The following is a 13557-nucleotide window of genomic DNA, read 5'->3' as shown; positions in this document are numbered from 1 at the left end:
TCTACTTGGTGAGGAGGACTTCAATGGAAGTCTTTTGGAAGATCACAGAATGGTTGTATGAGTAAATATACACACACTTCATAATTACTGCCTAGCATACAACTCAAAACTTCCCCATCATTTTCTAAAAGGAGTAATTTGGTTAATTAGCCTTCTTTTTTTTATTATTTTGTTTCTTGCTTACTTAATTTCTTATGCTGTGTCTTTATCGGATTTTTGAGGTGATTATTGTCTTAACTCAGCAATGAGGTTTTACTGTTTGTAATCGATGCACTCACTAGTTTTCGTTAAGGTTCTAGATAAGACCAAAAATCACCAACTTTTCTTTCTTGTTTGCATCCAACAGACATGTTGCTATTGAGCCTTATCTGTGAATTACTCACTACCTTAAAAAAATCACTGTTTACAGGACTGCAAAAGGGTTTGCAGGCAAGACCAACTAAATCATACAGCAGAAGCAGACCGGCTGGAGGAATATGTTATGGGCAAAGACAGTCAGCTCCTGAGCACCTTAACAGGTCACCATTTACTCATTTGCACACTCTTCAGACTTCAATTTGCTTTGCATGTTAACCTTTACTTAAGTGCATAACCCATTAAATGAGTGTTATCCAACAGGAAGAATTTTCCATATTACCTGTAAGCATTGAAAGGCTGACACTGAAAATTAAGGTCAGTAAAAACATTAGGGGTTTTTTGTTTGTTTTGGGGCTTTCTTATTTTTTTTTAATAGTGGATGGTATTTTAAATAGTTGTAAAGCAATATTTTTAAACTCCTCAACATATGTTCTCTCTCACCAGAAAAAATAAAATTAAAGAAAATGTCATGTGTGTGTATATATATATATATTTTTTTTTTTTTTTTAACATGAAAAACCCTTCCTGCTAAGCAGAAGATATCAAAGTTCTTTCAAGTTATCTGGACCGAGCATGCACTTAATTGTGCACGACACACAAAATTTACAAAGGAAATGCATGCACTTAAAACTTTGCCTTGATTTTTGCTATTACAGCACATTGAATCTGGCAGTCGACTCCATAAAATCTGGATTTTACCAAATGACAGGCAGAAGGATCATGAGTAAAATCTCCTGCAAATTTTTCTTATGCTACTTGAATGATGTAAATTTTAAGACAGACAGAAGCTAATTGAATATAGCTGAGTGTGAGAGTATGTTTGAATTTCATATTGAAATTTCAAAATAAATAATAAAATCCATGTTTATAGATATTAACTCTCTTATATGAGGAACAAAACAATCAGGTATAAGATATCTGAGGCGACAAATTCTGAGGGAATACATCATAAAAGCAGTTTGACAGAAATACAAAATAATGTATTTGTTCTCAAACATCTACATAAAGAAAAAAAAAAACTACAAGTGGTAGACTGTAGATTCATCTGATCGGGGATTAGGAAAAAAATGAGTTGCTACTGGATGTGACTCAATGAGTATGCTTATTGTTTTTTATAAACTGACATTTTAGAAGCACATGGCTTTCTGATCCTTTATTAGTACTGCATGACAGCTACTGAAATGAAAAAGGCAATTGTGCTGCTAGTCTTAACTGTACAGTAAATCAAGAAATCTAAGGAAATTAATATTTTTGTTTGAAAAAATGGAGACAAATTAAAAAGGATATACCTTAAATGTTCAACCAAAAAGAATCTAGATGATGTAAACTATAATCTCCAAGAATTAAATGAAGTAGAAGAAATCATGTGTTATTCTTAATGGAGAACATTTTATATTACACTGAGTATATTTCTGAGGAAACGATATAAGAAAGTGATAATACTTGTGCAAGGCATCAAACAGACAAAGGAAACTAAATGCAGAGTTTATTCAAGCATCCTAAAACTATCATCCATTTTGAATCATTCTGTGAAACCCTGCCATGAACAAAGCCATACAAAGAATGTTTGATTACATGACAGAAGGGAAGGGAGTGAGAGGAAAGCCGGAGATAATGTTTTGCCAGGGCTATGAAACTTGGGGTTGCTGAATAGCTGCAAAGGGTCCAGCAAGCATCGAATACTTACTATGTTCAGAGAAAGTAAAAGGCTATTTGTGAACAAAGGCACATAAATGAAAAATGCCTGGAAGAAAAGATCAACAAAAGACTCAGATAAAAAATTGAACCGATAAGGTACAAAAAGGTAGCAAGATATATTTAATGCAGTGTAGTTTTTTCTTCTCTCCATCCAGTCAATACAGAAGGGGAAGCTGCAGGAAGACCCAAAATATGCAGCAGCAGGACATTTTACAGTCACTTTCTAGATGCTTATTTATGTCAGCTTCCCAGTCAAGGCTTCAAAGCATGTAGTAAATTTGCCCACATCCTTCTCCCTAGGGAACCCATAGTCAGGGAAGATCTCAGCCCCTTGTGGCCTACACTTACAGGTTATTTTAGTTACTGGACCTTCTGCCATTTGCAAAGAGATTCTGCAAACAGGATCTAAACTGCTCAAGAGTACATAGCAGTTATTTGTTGGTTAACACAGGAGCTAGCTGGGACTTAAGCATGACAGTGGTGAGGCAGTAATAAGCCCACCTTACCCAGTGAGACAGCTGATGAGGCTGAGCTGGCCAGGCTGGTCAGTCAGGATAGGAAGGGTTGGTTTCCATTGCTTCTTGGAGTGGGTTGATCCTTCGTGTTGCTGACTTACTCTTTCCAGATTCACTGCTTTCCTTCTTAGGGATTTGCGTCTTCTCATTCCGGTATTTTCCTTGTGAATCCTTCATCTGCTAGAAATTCCCAACTTAGCAATTGCACTTCTGTGTTTTTACTTTTCTCATATTGCATGGCTTAGCTTGTATACTCTCACAACTTTTTTTCCCAATAAAACTGAGCCAGGGATGTATGACTGTGCTTTAACAAAATCGGTTTTGGAACACAGACGGCTGAACTCCCAAGATGAAGGTTACATGCAGGAGCAATGCCCTGTCCCCACTCTACTGTGAAATCACTGAGGTTCTGTTGCAAATGGCTTCTGCAGTACTGAAGCTAGGAATATGGTTACCCTCTTAACCAGCTTGATTTTTTTAAAATAAAAACATTTCATAATAATTTAGCTCCTTTGGTTATCACATACATTATCAACAATCTGTAGGTTCTTTATTTCTCTTATATGTTATGGAAGTTAGCTGTGAAGGTCTGAGATATAAATACATACATATCGGGTGCTCACAGCTAGTTTATCATGTGATTGACAGAAAATGATTCATTCATTTCAGCGAGCTTTTCTGACTTGCAAATGTGATAGTGAATTGGAACTGAATGTGGAGATACCTGTGCTGATTTTCTAGCACTGGAGAAGGATTTGTGGTTTCTAATGGAAACCAAACAGAACTCAGTGAACCTGACTCCCTGTGCTGCCATAACAAAGTCTATAAAATTACACTAGCATAAATTCAACTCATCAGGGTGGAGGATCCAACTCTATGGGTTCCACTATATTTTTCTTTGATCATGTCCTAAATACAAAGTGAAATATGAGGAAAGGGGGACAAATGGAGTCCATGCAGGTAAAAGTAATAAAAGTCATGTGAAGTGCTAGTGAACATAAACTGCCACGTTCTGCATGTCTCTCATCTTGAGATGAAATATTCATTTCCTCTGTGTGGAATAATGTAGTTCCTTTTTTTTAAAAAAAAGTAGGTAGAAAGTTTTATACGTAATAGAGGAATACAGGTACTGTATCTATCCGTTCATGCCACCTCTGGGCTTTCTCAGTCTTGAGCCATGAGTTTTAAAACAAAATTTACATAGTTAAGGTTCAGTTAAACAAAGAAGAGTTTTAAGAATTTTATTCCTACCTTTCAATATCAGAGTGAGGGAGATTAAGAAGTAGTTATAAACTACAGAGTTCATAAATTGCTGTAGAGCAGACAGTCTGCTCTCAAAATATTAATAAAAAAGTTCTTTTCCATTTTCACATGCAACTGTGCAGTTGCATTCTACTTTTTTTAGTTGAAAGATATAAATGGAAGATGCAGCATAGCTATTAAATGCTTCCAGGTTTAACAGAGGCAAATATTTTCTGAAATATTAACCATAGTTTATTTTTTGCCATATCATTGTTTCTCAAAATGTGTCTTGTGATCTACTGAGAGTATATCATCATGATTGTTGGATTTCCTTTTTCTTCTTTGTTATATTAAAAGAGTTTATCTTTAAAGATTATTTTTTTTCTTTCAAGGCATTCCATGGGTATCATATTTATCCAGAAATATAAAACATGGTAGTACATCCAATGGAAGATGGAAGAAGGAAGTGGACAAATTGTCTTAGAGACAATGACTTTTAAAACATAATCTTCATCAGAGAAATCTTTGAGCTGGTTCCTTAGTAGCTTTTATCAGTGCATATGTTTTTCTCCATGGAAGAACTTAGCATAGGCCTATTTTAAAGTAGCATATTTTAATTTCATGTTCTAAAAAACTAGATACTTGTAGTTTTCTAAAAAATTCTGTCACTTTCAGATAAACTTATACATTTCTCAGAAAACAGTTTTTTAGAAAATAATTTAGACTTGTGATACTCACATAACTCATTACTAGAATATATTAAAATACCAAAAGATTTATATTTTTAAAAAAATAATAAAATAATTAATGAGAAATTAGAGCAAAAAAAGTCTGTTTAAATAGTTGATCTTTGTTAATGACTAATAGATCTCTCGGGGCTAACCTATGGCTTACCAGTAGATCATTTCCCATGGATGTGAAAAGTGACAATACAGTTTTCCATTTCATTACCGTGACTGAATATAGAAATATTATTCAGTTTACTGTTCTCTGTAGTGTAACATTTGTATTCAGTGATCTATAAGTTTTTCTACTTCAAATGTTGCATATTTCAAAAACTATGAGACTTGGTTTCTTTAAAGGATAGGAAACAGAACTCATATCCTTGGAAATTTCGCAATTTCAGATTCCTACAGTACATCCTGGAAGAAAGAATATCTACAGTGCTCATGCACACAAAATTTCTGCAACATTCAGTTTCACCAAATAACAATTTAGTCTTTGCTGTTGATGCCACAACATCAGTTTGAGAGAGAAGATATAGAGCGTTATCTGTGTCGTCACATTCTAAGAGGGAGTAAGATATTGCTCAAACAACAACCCTAAGTTATCCCAACTACTAGTGTGGCTCTTTCTCATCCCTTTGCTCCTTCAGAGATCGTATCAATCAAACATAAAAGGAATTTCTGGAGAAAACAGTTGGAAGGCTTCCTTCTTTTCTGTTACTGAATCTATTTTTGACAGGCATCTCAGGAAATTGTGGATTCTTTTTTTTAAGGTATGCAGCGTACCTCTGAAGCTAGGATCACAACATTTAAAATGCAGAGCACATCAATATTGCAGCAAAGTTGTTATTGTTGTATGAAAGAAATAATCTTTCAAATGTATATTTGAACATGCCTAAACTCATGACTTCGCATATTTTTATAAATACCCATTTAAGAGCTTTTCCTATAACACTGCTAATAATGATGAAGGGATATTCAAACTTAGAAGCTAACAAAGAAGCCTATTTATGAATTTCAAAAACTGAACCTATCATCATTGAAAGAGCATACTGAAGAAAGTCAAGTGAATGCGCTCCCAGTAATTTTATAATGCATTGAATTTTAAGGTATTCATTCTGAATACTTGCTTTCTGACTGGAGATGTTCTATGCTCTCTTCCATTTTAGTAGCTGCTGACCTTAGTCCTGTGTCAAAGCCAAACCATTGCATCATTCTTGCCGGATGGGCAAGTCCCTAAGCCTGAACTAAGCTGTCTGCTAGTTGTCTCTTTTTGGTAAAATAGTGTTCTTCACTCTGCTCCCCCAGTCAACAGAGCTATCTTGATGTGTGTGTTTAAGGCAAATACAGGAGAAGCTTTACCCTAGGAAGAACGTGGGCACGCTCCTGTCTGAACTTTATGTTTCATGTCATGTGAAGGGGCAGCACAATGCAGTGGATATTTAAAAGAATAATATCATGCAAAATTAGAACAACATGGGTTAGTCATTGTCAAAATAACACTAACAAGAGAAGAATAGGTACTTGTTGCTTATTGGAAAATAGAAAAATGGCCATTACCTAGTGAAGGATTTTGTAACTTTCTGGGCTATGTTTACCTATTTCTGTGATCCTTGGAATAGCAATTTCCTGTGGAGGATCCTCATGCAGGCAATTTTGCACCAGTCTGGACAACACAGCACACAGAACGTACATGAAAACATTCCCAAGCAGTATTCTTCAATGGGGATTTTGTTAGGCTTATTTATTGTCTCTCTTCGTCTTCTTCCTCCTGAATTTCCTATGAATCCAGTATCCCATTAAATTTCAGGTGGGCAGGGTTTGTACCTATACTTGTGATTTTGAACATTCTGAATCTTGGGAACTGCATACAATAAAACACTTTCTTTCTATCACTAACCTCTATTTCTGCTCTTACGATGGATATTGCTGCACAGCGTTTCCATGTAAGCTAAAACCAGACAGGTGAGAGAGCTCTGTCAGTTGAAGTGAAGGGCAGTTGCATCTGACAGATCAGGAAAATAAAGTTTACTTCCAAAACCAACACAAAGAGGAATCAGAGAAGAAGTACCTGATGATCTCCCCTAATAACATATGAAATCTACTGGCAGCTTGACCATATCTCCCATTTCTCTAAAAATACAACAATTACTAATCCAGTTTAGATGTTTAAATTATTTCTCAAAATTATCCAAACACCCTATTCAATTAAATGTTAGTATTTTAAGATATACATGATTTTAACTTCCTGTTATGCAACATTTGCTCCCTAAAATTAATTTGCCAATATATAAACAAATAGCAGTAATTAACTTATACAACAAAATGCGATACTCTGAAGAAAGTTAGCGGGTTCTGGACATCAGAACATATCAAGGCCAGGTTGGACGGGGCTCTGAGTAACCTGATCTAGTTGAAGATGTCCCTGCTCATTGCAGGGGAGGTTAGAACAGATGACCTTGAAAGGTCACTTCCAACCCAAACTATTCTATGATTCTATAATTTTACAAGCAGGAAAACTATTCTAAGATGTCTGGACATCCTAAAGGATGTCATTCTCTGATATTTGAGTTTCTTCAGTGAAGTCTATTACAACAAGTTGCAAAGTCTTAAAATTTAAGAACATAACTGTATTTAAAAAAATATTAAACCCAAAGATGATTCATAAAATGTGTACATAACCATTATATTTCATTGTCTCATGAGTAGTAGTAACTCTCATTACTCTTAATCTGTTCTCACACCCTGTATGTACTGCTAACCCATTCTGGGTGAATGTTAGTCACTGCCAAGAAAACTAATATTATGCTGAGAACATAATATGAGATTTACCTAAGACTTTAAAATTCAAGCCTCTAGCTCCCTCAAAGCAATCACAGAAGGGTAGGAAACAATAACACTGCAATATAATCTGCACTTTTACTCTGTGTGTTGCCTTCAATCCTCCTCCAGAAGATTTGGGTCACTTTACTCCCATCTGAGACTTAAAAGCACAGAAAAACAAACCAAAACAAACTTTCCTATGTGCCTTCTGTAAGTCTGACATTTCAAACAATTCTACATCTTTGTTTTCAGAGTATGTCTTTAAAGTTTTCTTTTGCAGCCAGAAAATAAAATACGGGAGTCTTATTTTGGAAGCAACTCATATTTTTGTTGGGAAAATCATCAGAAATAAAAGGAAAGGTATGTAAGGAAAACAGCTGTTCTGAATCTCACAGGTCTTACTCAGAGCTGTGAGAACTGCTACCCATCACAGTAAACTGTCTGTGTTGCAAAATGATTAGTTAGGATATTTCTGGTTAAAAATAAGAAAAAAGGAATCTGTAATAAGCTCCTGGAAAACAAACAAATGCAACCGAAACAGAGTCTGTCAAAAAACTGAGATTTTTTAAATCCCCCACCTATTCAACACATAGGCACGAACTCAAGCATATAGAAACACAAGGAACATTCATCACACTAGAATTTCAATCTGTTCCTTCTTCAGCGGGGCATCTTCAGGATATACATAACCTCTTTTCCTCCTTCCCTCCCTTATGTGGCTACCAGTATGACATTATGTGACGCACTACACTCAGGAAAGTCTTACAGTACACAAAAATTCATTAATGTTAGTAAAGGTCATTGACATCATGGTGATAGATGTTGTAGAAACAACTCCAAAGAAAGACAGTCAAAGAGGCAGAAAGGAGAGAAAATGGAAAGAATGGGATACCCGGTGAGACAAGTAACACATGTCTGTGGGGAAGACATTGAGATTTAGGAAGCACAATATCAGCACTCAAGAGACAGCTATCTCTAACTGCAATGCTGCCAGTCATACTAACATGACTTGACCATTGACGGAACTGACAGTAGAAAGACAAATACTCAGTTAACAAAAGAAATGCCAGTGCCTCACTTACCACATATTTAAAAAAAGGAAAAGTTGTATGTACCTGGTGAGCTTACAGCAACAGATGATGACTTTATGCTCAAAGGCTTCCTTTGGAAATGATCAGACTCAGCTTCCATGTTCCTCATGACATACATAGTTCTGCATTCAAAAAGCATACCATTATTTTTTTTTTTTCTGAGAGAAAAGACACTCAAGGATGTTAATAAATAAACATACAAATAATCAAATGAAGGAGCAGTAAGCATTGTGGTTAAAACATACAGTAATAAATAATACTAAAAGATCCATGAGAGAAAAGTGTAACAGTGATCTCGCATTTGATTATAGATAAACTCATCTTTGGAACTGTTAGCAACAGAGTTTAATGTTTCTAATATTCAGCAGTATCTACAAAAGAGCAACTCTTCTGCTTACAGATCTTCGGCATTCTCAGACAGGAACCTTAACACAGATCTTAAAGGTTGTGTGTTGGTGGTGCTTTCAAAAAGATGAACTAGTTGTTGTTCTCTTGCCTCTTTGGGATTGGGTAATTAATGTAGGGCAACCACATTATTTTGGCCTGAATTTCAGTTTAATATTCAGTTATATATTATGACTACTGAGCTACCATTCAGAGGTTTTCCATTATTTCTTTTCTATCACTAAAATGCAACAATACCCTCTGTAACTTTCTGCAGTCCCTGCATACTGTATGAATTACTTAATTTCTACACTTTCATTTGATTTTTCACCTAGACATATCAAGCTTATCAAGACAAAAGATACATTAAGAGGGGTGATGTCAATATTATAGTAATGTTAATACTACTGCCAGCATGTTGGGATAATAATTAATGTCCAAAAACATTTAACAGCATGATATAAAGGAATTCCTCTGAACTCTTCTTTCGAAATACGTAGTAAGGGTATCAGTAACATTCTGATCCATATACATCTTTTGCAGCCCTCTCAGTGTGCCTTTTTCATTGCAGATTGCTAATGAGGAAGCTGTAACTTAACTCCTCAATATTATTTCAAGTTAATTATCTATCTTATGGAAAATTATTTGCAAAGTAGCGTAGGGGATTAGGCACGTAATTCTTCCTGAATTTCAGTGCTTTTGGGATTTTAAAGTTTAAAAAACTTTAACTGTTTTTAAGACTTCACACAAAATTTTCATTCTATTCCATGGATTACTGTACAGCACCACAGACTTTCAGAATCTGAATGTATTGGGTATTTTTTATTTACACCCAGCACTTTCAGTTATGCAATGAAGGAAATGGTAGACAAATCCTTCACTTTCAGCTATGTTTTCCTTTCTGTTTTCACTGCAACTTGCCATTCTTTCTGATGACCAAAATGCCCAGGGAAAATTAGCATGACTAATACACAGTTTATTCAAGCAGGCATATAATATGCAAATTGTACCTAGTGACCGATGGACTGACTAGTCCATGATTTAAAATCGAAGTTCCTGCTCCAAGTTTAAATTTTACTTATTTAAAAGCAAGATCAAGCACAAACTGTTAGAACACTAATACTGAAGAGTTAGTTAAGAAGATGTATTTATTTATTCTGCACTTCAAATTCCACCCTGTGCTTTGGAGCCTTGTAGATACTTGCATGAGTAGTCCTCAATCATACAAGCCATCTAACAGAGATTTATTGGGAGAGCTTTCCTGATTAAAATGTACTCACAGCCATTAAAGGCACACGGTGTTGAAGGTCATCTTGAAGCAAAACACTTGCTGACATTAGCTTTTGCTTTTTTGAACTTCCACATTAGTGGGACTGTTGCCTGAATAAACTGAAGATTTGGTTTGTGATATATAATCTCCCATGTGATTCAGCTACAGCAGAAGAAGATAGGTTCCAGCCTTAGTGAAATAAGGTACCTGAACTGTCAATCATTATGTAAACTGTCCAACTTTTGGCTTCCAGCATTCCCAAGCTACAGACTATTTTCTAACCAGGAGTCCTTGAGCGATAGCAAAAGCTGCGAGATTTTGATTAGCTCCCTCACCCAGCGAACACAAGAACATAAGCTAACAGTTTTATAAATAATGAATGAATTTTAAACTGAGGTAGTTTCTCCCTGATATGGGAATAATGACTGTGGATGACTGTGTGTAAAACTCTTTGGGTTAGTTTAACTGTGGCTTTCTGCAGAGACTACAAAACACACCAAAATAACTCTCTTTCTTGCCTCTTTAGCCTTGCAAGAAGTATCTACAGAAGACTGAAAAAACCCCTATATTCCAGACCTAACTTTTGCTAGCATGATGGATCATTCCCATTTCAATCTATTGAGCTATATTGCTGTAACAGGTTTTATGGGCTAAATATTACTCTAACTATTCCAAGATAAATACAGCTTAAAGAAAGAAGCTAATGAGGTGACATTGATTTTATATCAGTACATGTGACAGGAAAAGTTGCTCCCAGCTTATATTTTATCATTAACTTATTTTCTTTTCTTCTCTTTTGAATTAACTTATTCCTCACTCACTGAAAGAGGGAAAAATCCCTGTTGATTCTGAAGAGGCAAGTATAACATTGTTTGAAACATTTTAAAGACTCGGCATGACTAAATTCAGTTAATTCCATTTGTTATGACTTTATGTTTCTTTCTAATCACATTAAGTAAATAAATAGGGGTTGGACTAGATGATCTCCAGAGGTCCCTTCCAACCCCTACTATTCTGTGATTCTGTGATTCTGTGAAATAACTTTTCCCTATTTTTCTTCTTATCTTAGTCCCTGTATCAGTCCACACAAAATTCCAGATGGAATAGTAATAGATTTGTAAACAGGCAGCAAAATCACTATTGGACTTAGGAAATAAAATGCAAAAGATAATTAATATCGAGGATTTAAGAGGTTTCTTTAATGAACAGAAAAGTTCTGAGGGGGAACAGGTGAAGTTTTTTTCAGCTAGAAAATGTCCCTGTCACAAATGTCTGTTATTCCAGATTATTCCAACGCTTACTGTAATTAGTATACTTGTCTACTGATGAAGTCAAACTCGAAATCTACATTTAAATGAAGATATTCAAAAAGACTAACACAGAGTATTCTGACAGCATTCATTTAACCGCTCTGTAGATAAGTGCTTGCAGGTCTCGTATGTACGTACATTTTTGTTCCCCGTATGGATGCAGAAGTGTTAATTCTTCACGTTGCTGTGAAGTTTTTGCAGTGTGAGTTAACAATGTGTTTGGTATTACTTTCCTGCCATATGACTTTGGGGGTTTCTATAGTATTGGTGACTTAGCCTAAATGATTCATACACAAAAATGAAAAATTAATCTCAAATACAGATAGACCAATAGTATTTAAGATTAACAAATTGCCACCTCCTGGCTTGCAAACTTGTTATTTACTATAAGATTTAGAGCAAAGATATTATTTATTTTCTACAGGTTTGTTTTCCTGTGCATTGTAAATAAACTACTTCATAGCAATGACTTATATTCCCTAAAATTTCTTTGTTTTGTGGCAAACATCCATTCAAATATCCTACATCTCTCCATTGCAATACAATCTAGTTGTGAAAGAAGACTTACATTTCTAAGACTTTACATTTGTAAATGTCGACTTTAATTCTAAAGAATACAGATTTTAATCTTAGGCGGGAGCAACATTCACCTGTTCTGCAAATCTGTGAGTCTCTACTGTTTTGAGCAACTCTGATTACAGCTGGAATAGCTGAATTTAGAACACAGCAATTTCCCTGAATCTGGATCTCAGAGACTTTAGTGTAACATGTAACTTCCATCTGTTTTCATGAAGTGTCTTTTTTTTTAATTGAGGGGAGCCATAAAACATTTGTAAGGAAAGAAGAAACCCTACTTTGAGAAGGAGCATCTTAGTTGTCCAGATCCCAAACCAATATTTACCAATGCAGTTCCAAAGATCTAACATAGAAATGCTTTTTCTTCTGTATAGACAGGTGATTTTTGTAATGATAGCAGCTGCAGATTAGGCCTAAAACCTGCAGTCTATGTTTTCTTCCTTATGGACCTACCTCACCCCAGGATTACTTTTACATACACTTATTAGCACCTTATTCCTTGAGCAATTCTATTGCTTTTATTTACCCTGTAAAGGTTGTTCAGCAATAACACATTTCAAAGCACCGTTATATGAAAGAAGACCACTAAGACATCATTTTCTTTAGATCACATTGATTTTTCATTTTCCTCACAACAATTCACTACGAAAGCAAACAAAACAACAGGAGCAACAAAACATATAGGATGTCTCACATTCATTACTTTTAGAGACAGATATATATGTGCTTTATCAAAAAAAAAAAAAAAAAAACAAACAAAACCAAAACCAAACCCATTTAGAAATGGGTTAACTTTACACTTTTTAAAGGATAACAAAATGATATTATATTTAAATTCTTTGGACACTTAAAGATGCAATTTAAAATTTCTCAAATAAACAGTTCTCAGAATTTAATTGTAAAAGCAGCTTGAAATTTGTTGTTAAAAATCAGGACTTCTCTGCTGTCATTTGGGGAAAAAAAAAGAACATCTCACTGCCTTCTAAGTGTGAAGAAATATCTGCTATTACAAAGTCTTTGTAGATTTTTCTTTGTTCTTTTTCAACATTGCTGTCTATTATCTGTGTAAAATGGTAACATTAACAGTAAACAAGTCGTTTTTCATTCCAAGTAATGCAATATTTGGCGGTACTCCCAAAAATTCCTTTTCCCTTTTATTCTTCCACTTTCCCCACCATAGTGGTGATGGGCTGATTATTTGTTTACACAAGATGAAAGAGTCAACAAGAGTCAAATCTGCAAGCAGAGACATTTGTCATTTAAATAGGAAGTTCTGTGCCTGCAGCTGAACTCAGTTTGATCTGCTAAGGAAAAAAAAATCCATTTGGTTACATATGCTGCTGAGGATGTACATTGCCTCAGCAGAGAGAATAGATTAAGAACAGATATACGCTTTAGCTCATCTAAAAATATCAGAAAACATTATGACATATTTTCTAGCAAAATACAGTCTATATGATATTTCAAGGGAAAACATAACAGAACTCAACATTAACATGCAGCAAACACATTCCTTAAAATGGAAACAGAATGGGCTTTTTTTTTTTTTTGATGAGCATATTGTCT

This window comes from Chroicocephalus ridibundus, chromosome 1 (assembly GCF_963924245.1).
Source record: "Chroicocephalus ridibundus chromosome 1, bChrRid1.1, whole genome shotgun sequence".
In the NCBI taxonomy this organism is placed as follows: domain Eukaryota; kingdom Metazoa; phylum Chordata; class Aves; order Charadriiformes; family Laridae; genus Chroicocephalus; species Chroicocephalus ridibundus.
The sequence above is the reverse complement of the archived record's forward strand: the minus strand, read 5'-3'. Positions refer to the sequence as shown.